At 44.4% G+C, this 12,538-nt stretch overlaps 1 long non-coding RNA gene across 10 annotated transcripts in view; it reads right to left on the bottom strand.

The window, feature by feature from the left end:
* The window catches only part of LOC120410102, a 96,341-nt gene that overhangs the window by 11,827 nt on the left and 71,976 nt on the right, over nucleotides 1–12,538 (bottom strand). For 4 of the 10 annotated variants that reach the window (XR_005602046.1, XR_005602049.1, XR_005602040.1 and 1 more), the window contains 3 exons: nucleotides 6,955–7,245; nucleotides 1,813–1,990; nucleotides 131–174 (listed from right to left, as the gene is read on the bottom strand). This is a non-coding gene — a long non-coding RNA (uncharacterized LOC120410102). Of the gene's footprint in view, nucleotides 1–99; nucleotides 175–1,812; nucleotides 1,991–3,677; nucleotides 3,842–6,954; nucleotides 7,246–12,538 lie in introns of all 10 variants that reach the window. The other 6 variants (XR_005602044.1, XR_005602048.1, XR_005602041.1 and 3 more) reach the window with 5 other exon arrangements.

Here is a 12,538-nt window from a genome sequence, read left to right as displayed (position 1 = left end):
CAGGCCACACGATACACAATAAAGCAAGAATAATTTCAGCAGTTTTTGCTGCCCTTGAGCTGAACCCAAAATACCCCACAGGTCTGACAAATGGGTCACCTGGCTGATGTCTGATCTGCAAGCAGTGTACCTTTGGCTGGGATGTCCTAGGAGCACGATGATGTGAAGTCAGGACTTTTGGGGGGAAGAAAGAGAGAAAGAGAAAAGAAAGAAAGAAAAATTTAAAAAAACAAGGATGGAAAGAAAAAAATCAAGGTATTACTGGCTAAAGACACAAGCACTGATTGGTAGGGAGTGTTTGAACCCATCCTCAAGGCCACACCACAGTTGCAGAAGGGCAGGAGAGACGGAGCTCTGTTCCGTGGGCACAGCAGGAGGAGAATCCCCAGGTCCCATTCCTCCATTCTCCCAACAACCCAAAAGACAAAGCCATACGAGGCTGTTTTCCACCCTCCACAAGGTGCTTTCTGGCTTGTGCCTCCATCTCTCTGCACACCCAAGACCTGCGAGAGACAGAGGTAATGCGTGACCCTGCTGCAGATGTGCTTCCTTCTCCCTTCCAGGAGTAAGGACCTTCAATCCCAGTGTGCTGAGCCTGTTGGGTAGGTGGGGGGAAAAATCCCCTCTGCTTAACCCAATTCCCTCAAGTCTCTGAGGAGCAGCAAACAGCAGCAGCCCCAAAGTGTGTGTGGGATCCAAGAAGCTTTCAGCTCAGCACAGCATGAGGGGGGGCTGGCTCAGCAATGAGAGTCCCTCCTTGGCTCCATCAGGCAATACAGCAAACAAGTCATGTCTCTTAGAAGAGGGAAAATCTATTTCAGAGCTCTCTCTTTTTTCTGTGTGGGTGCTTATCTCTGGTCACTGCTGTTCACCATGTAGAGAAGTCTCTGTGGCACGCATTTCTGAGAGGGCAAACTGTCTAAAATTAGCTGTTAGTTTAAAATAAGAGACTGTGCAGTTCTCCAGGGAGGGGCATTCATCCTCCAAAGGAAACTGTCAAGGATTGTTCAGGATTACTCTCCAGCTGTTCAGGACTGCTGCATTCTTTTAAATTATAATGTCAACATGTCACAAATAATATGGAATGACAATGTCTAATTTCTGTCCTGTGAGGAATGAAAAGGAAGGGAAATTGCTAGCATACTAGATACACACCAGATTTGAAAGACCAGGTAACCTTTCTAGGTGGCTGTAGGAGAATAATTAGCCAAAACATTAATGCAAATGTAATCTTCTAGCTAACCTCTGAAATCTAGAGGCGTTATATTAAGCATTCCAGACTAATGCTCTCCAGAATAGTTTGTGTTATCTCTGGGGCCAAGGGATGTAGCAACTCCTCCACTGGTTGGATTCTTTATGTTGAGTAGCTGGAGGTTTATTTCCCAAAAGTGCTTGCTACCAGCACTGCTGGCTTTGAGGGAGGAATTTCAATGCCAAGTTGCATGAATTGCTTATGTGGAAGTGTCCAAGCCCAGGTTGGACAGGGCTTGGAGCAACCTGGGATAGTGGAAGGTGTCCCTGCCCATGGCAGGGGGTTGGAATAAGCTGACCTTTAAGGTCCCTTCCAACCCAATCCATTCCACGATTCCATGAATGTGGAAGAGGTCGTAGTTATTACTGACCTTCACACCCATGAGCAGCCCACTGTGAATTTATCCCCTCAAAAAACATGAAATATTTACTGACTGTGTGAGAACACAGGAAGTAATGAGGTTATTGCTGTTCATGGGCAGCTTGCATCACGTACATGCATATTCCATCTTAATTTTAATACAGACCACCAAGAGGAGGGAGGTTTTTAACAGATTTTACCTGGTTTTTTAGGTAGTTGTAGCTCTGAGGACTGAAGCAGACACCCAGCCTCGGTTATGAGGTGAATTTCTGGGACTCAGCTGAAGAACAGGCAATTCATGAAGTTGTGGTAACATTCCTTCAATCAGATGCCCACATCCAGAGCTTAAACATTCTCTCAAGCTCTCAGGATGGCTGCCTATAAAATATAAACAATGCAATATGAGCAAGAAGTGTCCCAAGGTACACATTTTAATGCTCACATTCTGTGCAGTGCTGTATATTTTTCACGTTTAGTTAAAGAAATAAATGAAACAGAAAGAATCCAACATGTTTTGCATTCCCTTGCAACAGGAAGCTGCTTTGATAAAACCTACAAATGATCCATATTGATATTAACTTCTTCTTTTTTTTTTTTTTGTAAACTTAATTTGAATTTAGAAAGTCTCTAAATGATAATTGAATCACAAGTCTGGATTAGGATTCTAGCAGCAACACTTGACTTGGTCAAAATCACTGTTATGAAGAGATGCAATTTTTACACAGTACTTCACATTGATTAAGTAATGTGCGAAAATGGAAAAAAAGCATTCGAATCTTAATCATAGTAATTTGCATGAAATAAAAGTCTCTGTCAAGGGAATGCACATTATAATAACTCCTGGGTGTTTTGGTTGCATCAGTGAGCAAAGAAGTTGCGTGCATTTTTTTTCTTGTCCTGATATGCGAGAATTTCCTCTATTTTTAGTGTACCTTTGATTATGTGAGAATTTAGAAATATGGTTTTGTAGTCAGTGAGAGACTGTGAGACAAACAGGTATTTTAAGAGCAGCCAGGGTTCCCAGCTGATTGGCAATGTGCATACCTGAACGGAGCACAGAACTGTAAACCAGGATGTTGTAAACACAGGGAACTCAGTTTGAAGCTAATTAAGGCTCATTTGGTTTCAACCTGCATCAAACAATAGCACTAAATCAGAAAAGCAGATGCATTTTGGAAGCTACTGAACTGAAGAACCTTATCTGGAGCCCAGTGGAGTCAGCAGAGACCTTCTCACTGACTTAAGTCAATCAAGCCTTAGAAATGTTGGCGTTTATTTACACAAATTGGTCTGGAGTAAAAGGGGTTTGAGAGGCAGTCCCCGCTCCATTGGGTGCACACTTCAGTGCTGCTCCGTGCCGTGCTGGTGGCACTGTTGTCTGTCACTGAAGCAGACCTTGGGCACATTTCCCTGGCCGGCGTGACCATTGTGCAACCTGTTTTATTTTAAAGAGTTGCTATTTCAAAAATCAATGGGCATCAGCTGCTAATTACAGAAAATCTGTGCCTTGGCCCTTCAGCAGGTTTTGCGTTTTTCCCACTCACCCCCCTGCTTCTGCTACGGATTGGCAGCTCAGATCTGTAGCCATAAGTGATGATACCCCACACCAGACCCCTTTTTTACATCTTTGGGACTCTGAGCAGCCTGATCCAGTGGAAGGTGTCCCTGCCCGTGGCAGGGGCTTGGAACTGGATGGTCTTGAAGATCCCTTCCAACCCCAAACATTCCATGATTCTATGGTCCCTTCCAGCTCCCTCCAGGGTAGACTTTGCCATGTGGAGTCTCTGGTGAATGGTCTTTGCCCAATGACACCTGGATTCCCCCCACTGATCTGGAGATTAATCTGATGCTGATCTTCCGACAATGTAAGCAAATAGAGGGTTATTTAAAAAACACTTTCTGATTGGGAGCTCATTTGTCCCAGAAATGTGACTTTTGTGGGTGGGAGGTGTTTGTCCTGAATGAAAGTCTGAGAATTTGAACCTCTTCTTCATCCTCCAATAATCTTAAAGAAGGACAGGGGCTCTGCAGCATTTATGAACTGTCAAACAACTGGGTGTTTTACCTTTCTTAGGGCTTTGCACTTGGTCCAAATGCTCCAGGCATGAGATTTTGCCATTTTCTCTTTCCTTTCTGCAAGCTGTGCTTATCACGGGGGGCAGGTTCAAAGACTGCTTTGGAGGAGGGCCTTTTTTTTTTTGAGGCATGCTGTATAAAATCTGTTGAGACCTGTGGAAGTCACGGTGATATCACTGCCTTGTATCAGGAGGGGTATTTAGTTATCCCCAGCCACAATATCATTTGGGTAATTGCTTCTTGCAGGGGATCAAGGCAGGTGTGGGAGGGAAAAAGTAATGAACAACTAAGCTTGGAAAGGAAACGTAGGTTGAAGTTTATCTCTTGTTGCTGAAGCTGCCAGTTAAGCTGGGAGCAGGAGGGGGGCTTGTTTGGGATTTATTCTGGGGGAGAAAGGCACTGCTGTCTTCAGAGTGAGATGAGATCAAGTTCTGCCTGCAATGCCTCTTACATGTTGTAGTTGCAGGCCAGGAGATTTTTTTACATCAAAATAAAGGAATGGATGGACCTGCACTTATAAGAGAGTTGGCATTCCTACAACAAGCATGTAGGTTGATAAGGATTTTCTTTATTCTTTTCAAAAATAACCTTTCCTGTGAAATGCAAGCTCAAGAACATTATCGGTTACATAGAGAAATCACATGAAAGGCTGCATTACAATAATGAAGAAAAGAGATTCTGAGACGAGAGCAGCAGCAAAGGTACTCGGTGCCTCCTTGGCTTCAGCTGCTCCTTCTCCACACAGCTGAGGGTTTCAAACCTTGGGTTTTGGCAAAATCCCGCTTGAGAGGGGAAATTGGTGCACACAAACCACCCACCAGGCGTGATACTGGGATCCCATCCTGCTTTGCCCAGGGAGTATCCAATGTGTGGGGGCAGCCTCAGGGTGTGGGAGATGTGTTATGGTAATGGGGGTATCTCAGTTTATGGGCTGAGGGGGATGATCATTTGCCATCCTGTGTTCTTCTTAATTTGGGAACGTGCCCCATATCAGAGGGTATTGATGGGGTGAGGACCACATCCCAGGTCCTGCAAATGCAGCCTCGGTGCTTTAACGAAGGGGAGTCAAACCTACTGCTCTCAGAAACCATCCTAAAGAAAGGGGAAGAAGAAATTCATAAGAAGTAATCCTATTAATTAATGCCCAAATCCTGGTCCCTGTGCACAGCCTGTGGAAATGCTGTGTGTGTGAGGGAGAGGAGGCAGAGGAAGGGAAGGGAACACCACCTTCCTCCTCCTCCTCCTCCTGCTTTCTGGGCTGCTAGCTCTGCTCTGCCCAAAGTAGTCCCAGCAACTCCCACCAAGTGCCACCCAGCTCAGAGCTTTGTGTCTGGCCCCAGGTTGTCCTTGCAGGACTGTGGTCACGAGCACACAAGAAATCAGGGTGAGAAAATAGTGTTTTCTCTTCCCAAGGCAGTGATGAAGGTATTTTGTGTGTCCATATAGTGAGGGGCAGCTACCTCATGAGACCCTCCCAGCCCGGCATCCTGATGTCCTCTTTGGGCATTGGGATCCTGATATATTTCAGGGGACAATCCAGATGCACCAAGTCAGGAAGTGTGGAACATAATAATATCTGTATGCCTGAGATGGTCTGAGGACATTGGGAGTACATGGAGTAGGAAGGATTCTGGCTTTGCAGAGCCCAGTTAGAATCCTGGTGGCAAGAGGTCTAGGAGAAATGTGTTAAAGTGGCTAAGACTCCCTCTTCAACTGCTCCCTAAAGCCTGAAGAGTGGGCAAGGCTTTCCAAGTGGAGAGTCCTTTGCTCTGGAAGTGATATCTCCTGGTGAGTCGTCAAAACTCCTCTCTGACTCCAGGTACAAGTCTTGTTTCCACAAACAGTGCTGAACTGTGCCTTTTCCCTCAACAACTGCAGTCTTAAAATCTGCAGCCCAATTTCAACCAATTTGATGGAGGAGCACAAGGGCTGCTCAATTTTTCTAAATATTTAGTAATTTTCCAGTTGGGAATGTCTGTGCTGAACTCATGGAGAACACAAAAGGAAGGAAAACACACAGAAGGTGTGTTGGGAAGGGACTGGGGGTATCAGTCTGTAGGAATCCCACGTCATCAGTTCCCAGGCTGGGAAAAGAGCTTCTTTGAATGGTTTTCCTTTAATTGCAGATGATTTCCACAAGTCCTCATTTGCTGGAAGTTCAGAATATGATCTTTAACAATCAGGAACCATTCCCATGCAAGGAAAGGTTTAGACTCCCAGCTCTGCAATGCTGCCCTGCTAAGGAAGTGTAGCGATGAGCAATAGTGGTAATAAATAAATTACCCAGAGAATTTAAAATCAGCTGTGAAAGCAGCTACCCTTGGATGGAAACACATTTATGGAACCTGCCCCTGGTGCAGGAAGCTGCAAACACAGAGTGACAGGTGATATTTGGCTTTTGAGCACATATTTCAGAGAGCTGCACTTCCCATTCATAGGAGCCATCCTTTCTTTTGAGCTCCACTTTCTGTTCTTCTTATTAATCCACAGATTCTTCCCTTTGCTAAACCAGGAATTCAGGGCAGATCCCTGGAGAATTGCTCAAGTCTTGGATCCCCAAGCCCGTTCAGGCTGTAGGATGCCACAAGAGCAGTGTGATCCCTGCAGGGTTTTTAGCAACATCCCTTCTTCTAACCCTGCTTGAGCAGCTCTGTTTTTAAGGGGTGCAGGAACTGGTATTAAGTTATTCTGAAGCATCATTTGCTCTATTTACTGAGCCTTTAGATGTGTGAGTGACTGCAAACATCTGGAACGAGCAGGTGGAATTCCACTGTACTTGCTGTATACATTTCTACTTTAATGGTGTTTGGCTTCTCTTTTAATTGAACAACAATTCTTCCCGCAGACCCAAATGTTACTACAGGCATGTCTGAATTTAATTTGACTGGCAGTGAGTTAAAAATTATTATTTCAGAGGAATTTTTGATGTTAACTAATGAAGCATCCTTTCCTGTACATATTCCTGCCATTTCAGGCTGCTTCCCCGAGGAAGCAGAGGCTCTACAGTACCATTGTCCATCTGGCAGATTGTCCTAGACGCTTTTGACCTTGCTGGTGAGCAGGCTGGGGCCAGGCTGTGGTGGATGTGGTGCAGTGGAGAGGTGGAAGACACATAACTATTCACAGGGCACCTGCTGCTGAGCTGGGCTGTAGCCCCAAGCACCTCTTGTTGCTGCCTGGCTTTGCTGTGCAAGGTCAGCCACATCTGGTGGGCAAAACTGCGGACACGGAGTCTCATCTGAGTGGCTGAAACCAACAGGACTCACCCAATCCTACTCCACAACAGAGCTTTTTGGTCTGTGGGAACCTCCACTTTTACAACTCTTTCACCTGGTGAGCTTTTGACTTGAGCCTGATGATTCATCCGAGGTGAAAGTCCTGGTCCTGTGGCTGTTGGCTCCCAGTTCTTTCTCTGCTTGACTTCATGTCAGTGGGGAAGAGCAGTAATTCCCTGCTCCATGCTGGAGCAGACGTGTCCAAGCTCTCATCTTGTTCATCACCACCCCGTAGCTGGACCAGAGCACTTCTGGACCCTTCCACGTTCAAGCAGGACAGCACTGGGAAGGGAAACATTATTTTCAGCTTAAATAGGAGGAGAGCAGCAGCCATCAGTCTCCTTGGGGTGAGTTATTCAGGCTGCCTCCTGCCCTTTGAGGCCTCTTCCCATTGGGGTCCCTTCCCCCCTGCCATGTGGTCCTGGGAGAGGGGCCCTGGGGGGGAGTCACGGGCTTTCCCTGGTCAGCCTCGTTCCCCATCGGTTGTTTTGTGTTCCCCTGCACGGGCAAGGACCCTCAGGTCCCGTGATTGAGCAGTTCCTCGGCAGAGCCCCGGCCATGCGGCTGGAGAAATAAACATCTCTGAAACATCTACCAAGAATCTGTCCATATATATTTCTTTTCCACTGGCCTCGTTGAGGCCACGTACACGTGTTGCAGTATCCCCACTGTAACATCTTCCCAGGCACCTTCAGCAATTCTGCAGGAGCAGGAGTTGTCTGATTTACACCAATCACCTTTGCTGTTTTTCACAAATTTACCAGTCTGCAAAATTCTGTCTCAGAAAGATGGGGAGAGAATTTTTGCAAGAGTATGGAGGGATGGGACAAGGGGGAATGGCTTCAGAGTGAAGGGTAGGTTTAGGTTAAATATCAGAAAGAAATTCTTCCCTGTGAGGGTGGGGAGGCCCTGGTAGAGGTTGCCCAGAGAAGCTGTGGCTGCCCCATCCCTGGAAAGGTTCGAGGTTGGATAGAGCTTGGAGAAACATGGTCTAGTGGAACCCCATGGCTGGAGGTAGGAACCAGATGATCTTTAAGGTCCCTTCTGTGCTCCTATGACTGTATAATACATTCATTTTTACCACTTGCAGTTGTTGCGGGTTTTTATCATAGCTAGTAAAAAAATCAGGAAAATGATCACACTTTCCAGTCATGTGGTGGCTGTTGCCCACCATCACCTCTTCCCCATGTAGGTGAAGGTTGGGCTAAAGGAGAAGGAATTCAGACATCCCACTGGTGTTTTTAACATCCCCCCTGAGGAATTCTCATTAAATGTGTGGCACATCTGATGAGGCCACTGGGAGGATGCTGTCCCTCGTGCTCATGGAATGCCATATGATATCTGGGAATCCTTTCCTCCTTTTCAGCCAAGTGTCCCTGCTAATATCAACCCCCTCAAGGTGCTGCAATGGCTGATTAAGTCATCCTTGTCAACTGCCTTCTGATCATCAGGAGATCCAAAATATTAATTGCTGGTGTGATAATGAGAAGTTAGGATGCAATGGGAAATGCAGATCTCTGCACCTGTTTGCTTAACTGGATTTCCACTGTTCAACAAAACCCACCCATACATGCTGGGGAAAGTACAAATTTTCTTGCTACAAACAACTCACTCCAGTAATTTTTGCCATTTGGAGGAAACTATTATTTTTCATACATATTTCTTATCTTTATAATTGATTTTTTAATATTAAATTGCAAGTTTTGCCATTACCTTAACTGTGACTTTATTTATTTTGTGATGGTAGATTCTTAAAATGGACTGTGTCCTTCCAAATCCACTTTCCTTATTCCACCCCTGCATACATATCTCAGTTATTATTTCTTGTGTCAAGATAAGACCAGCTCTGATTTGCAGTTGAAGGTTGCTCCTTGTTTCACCCCAAGGATTTAGCTGGAATTCCTCACATGGTGGTACCCAAATAACTCATTGCTCCTCAGAGATAGGTCCTGCTCAGTTCCTCCTTGACCTCTACAGCTTCAAGCATCTCTCAGGTCTAGTGAATATTGAACTATTTATACTAAATAAATGGTGTTTCGAGCCTGAGCTGGAAGATCTCTACCTCCAAGGCAGTAGATGGGTAATCAGCGTGTTCAGCTGCTTGGGGAGACCCAGATTTGTGTCTTTCTGCTGAGTATTTGAGCCTGGTCCCTCCCTAGCTGAAGCCAAGAGGGATCAGTTTCTCTCCAGAACAAAACAGAATCACAGAATCTGCTGAGCTGGGACTCACAAGGATCACCGAGTCCAACTCCTGGCCCTGCACAGGACCGTCCCCAAGGGTCACACCATGGGCTCAAGAATGTTGTCCAAACACTACAAAACATTGAGAAAAAAGTTAAAAATGTGAAAGAAAGGTGCTGAATATCGTACAAGGATGGAGCAGAGTGGGGCTGCCAGGCCGATCCGAGCAGGCTGTGCCGTGTGTCCCTCCTTTCCCACGCTGCATTCCCAGCGGGCCCCCTCCAGCATCCACACCTGCTCCCACCACACACCGGAGCCTCCTGGCCTGGGCGGTGGTTTTGTGTTTGCACAAAAAAAGGTGAGCAATTACTAAGCCACACCTCCGCACACAGCTTCTCATGCCTCTAAAGTTTCTAAAGCCCCGAGTATCGGGTTCCCAAAATCACTGCTGCCCAGGAGGGAGGTGTTGCACAGGCTGCACGGATTTTGGGAACCCGACGGCAGAGCTGGGCTGCTCTATGCTACTTTTGAACTATTATGTTATTCGGACTTCTTTTTCCACTTTCTAACCTAGTTTTTAAAGAATATTTTAAAGACAGTCTTTGTTTTTAAGGGCATTAACTATGGTGCTTTTTGCTTGCCGTTTGATTTTAATGGCATCCTTTGCCTGTCTTTTTCTTTCTTTCTTTCTTTCTTTCTCTCTCTCTTTCTCTCCCTTCCTTCCTTCCTTCCTTCCTTCCTTCCTTCCTTCCTTCCTTCCTTCCTTCCTTCCTTCCTTCCTTCCTTCCTTCCTTCCTTCCTTCCTTCCTTCCTTCCTTCCTTCCTTCCTTCCTTCCTTCCTTCCTTCCTCTTTCTCTTTCTCTTACTTTTACCCATGTTTTAATGCAAAACAGGCCCTTTCCTACTAACAGCAGCTGACATCTGGTTTTCCATCCCTCTGAACCCAGCAGTGCTGCTGCTCCAAGACTCAGCTGGTTGGAAACCTATAGGCAGCAAACATTTACATTCAGCATGTCTAACATCATCTGGGACTTAAACCCAGAATGCTGGTGATGCATAGAGATAGATATTTAGTCACATCAAAGCTATTTGCTAATTGCAGACACTCCATTCTTGTTTAATGTTTCATGTGCAAGATTAGTTGGTTGATTTAATTGGTTCAGCAAAACTTATGTTTTAAGGCAAAACATTAGTTAAGATGTAATGTATTCCCTTATGGAAAATTCCCATAAAACTGAGTACATCAGTTTGTGCTCTGTAATTCTGGTTTTGACGCTGTAGTCTGTCTGCCTACAGAACTGAATAAAAACTCCATTTTTTTTTATTGGAACTCTACCATTTAATACCAATCCAGCGAGGTATTAAGTTTTGTAAGATTGTTATAGACAAAAAGTCATATGACAGGGTTATAATTGTTGTCTAGAGTATGTTTTAGTTGGGTCTGTATTATATAAATTGGTTTGTAATATATGAATGGATTTGTAATTTAAACTGATACAGAAAAGGAATAAAAAGGGATGCTAGGGTGCAATGCATATAATTCGTATGAAGTCCATGTCCAGAACTGCATGTCTACAGGAATATTTCAAATTTCTGCGCAAATATATCTGTTCATACGTGTCTGAGTGACACAGGATCAATGTAAACATCTACATGTGTGTCCTGTTTATCTTCACAGACAAAACCTGCTGGTGCAATACAGGTTGCACAGGAGGTTCATCCAGACTCAGCATTTCACCAGAAAACACCCCAAGTCTTTGCCAAGCTTCCCAGCAGCTCTGCCCAGGCTTCAGGGAAGAGCCAAATTTTAGATCCTTGGCCCACATGAGGGAGGACAAATAATTCGACCCCAGCACTGGAGTCAACCATGAGCATTGGAAGCCCACAGATGAACTCCCCTAGAATGGTCAGGGATTTCCATTATGCATTTTTTCCTGAAAAGCTTCAAGAGATTCTGAACTCATTTTGCTGCTAAAGGAACATTTTTGAAGCCCAAACCCTCAGTATGTTTCCATGTCTCTATATGAATATTAAAATGTTGAGTACATGGACCACCAAAAGTTTGTTTAGCTTGAAGTTAGAGATTTGTTTTGCTTAGAATTGAGTCTCTTGATATTTGGCTGATCTCTTTGTACTGGCTTTTATCTTAATTGCTTTTTAAGCTATAATTATGGTGCCACATCCACATGGCTGTAACACCACTGTAGTTTAAGTTGAGCGCATTTCTATTGCAACTTCTATTTTTAAGTGTTTGGTTTTTTTAATTCAGATGTGAAATTTACATACTGCAGCCATGAAACTTAGCAAACAAAGTCTAAGCAGGGGGAAAATCCTTTTTTTATGATGTTTGAGAAAATAAAATAATTTTCTGAATATTTAAATAGAGGCCAAAAAAAAATGAAATTAGTTCTCTCCAGTGCTGCAATTAAGAAAGAGGAAATATGCTCCATTTAAATATCCAGCTGAAATTCTGCATGCCATTACCCCATAAATAGAGACTTACACATTTTAATGTGTGTATACCAAAGCCATATTGACACTGCAGACTATCATTGCTCCTTAAGGAAATGTCATGGGCTTTCCTTTCTTGTTTGAACGAGCTGTGAATTTATAATTCTTCCAGCCAGTTGGTTTTAATAAGGTATCGCTCCGTTATTCACATTTAAACCGTTCTCTAAGTACCTATTTAAAGACTAAACCACATCAATCCATTAGGCCACTAACGCAGCCCAGCTTTTAAAAGGTCCACGCAGGGCTGTTAGCACAGTGTCCTGCCAGCCCTAATCCCCCTCCCTGCAGAAACATTCCTTCTTTTTCTTCGTTTGGGAGAAAGAGAATGTCAAGCCACTGTTTCATGGCATCCCTTTCTGCACACAGACTAAGGAAATAACATCAGGGCTGTCCAGGGTGGGTGAAAGAGGGAGGCACTGCTTCCACCTGCCCACCTCATCCATGTTATTAATCCCACTAGGGCATATGCCGAATTTCTGCAGCATTCTGGGAGTAAATTGAGATTTATCCATCTACAGGCCTTGGGGATGGCTTCTTGCCCCCTTATCATGTGAGAATAATGCCATACTATGCAAAAGAAGATCGTTTACATACAAGCACACTTAATATTGGATTTCTCTGGGTGCTCCTGTCCCAGTCTTACCAAAAAAGGGAGATCTGTTGTGTTGGGCTCCTGTCTTATTGGGGGACAGATCAGTTGTAAGCAAACAAAAGTTATTCCTATTTTTAGCCTTCTCACTGCGCTAATTTTAGGTCATTTTACAAGGGCCAAAGGCAAAGTTCCTGGTAGACTTTTTTTTTTTTTTCCTTTAAACTATAAAAAAAAAAAACAAAAAACAAAACAAAAAAAACCCAACAAATATCCCAGGCTGCAGAAGCGACC

This window comes from Corvus cornix, chromosome 5, assembly GCF_000738735.6.
Source record: "Corvus cornix cornix isolate S_Up_H32 chromosome 5, ASM73873v5, whole genome shotgun sequence".
Taxonomy (NCBI): domain Eukaryota; kingdom Metazoa; phylum Chordata; class Aves; order Passeriformes; family Corvidae; genus Corvus; species Corvus cornix.
The sequence above is the reverse complement of the archived record's forward strand: the minus strand, read 5'-3'. Positions and strand labels throughout refer to the sequence as shown.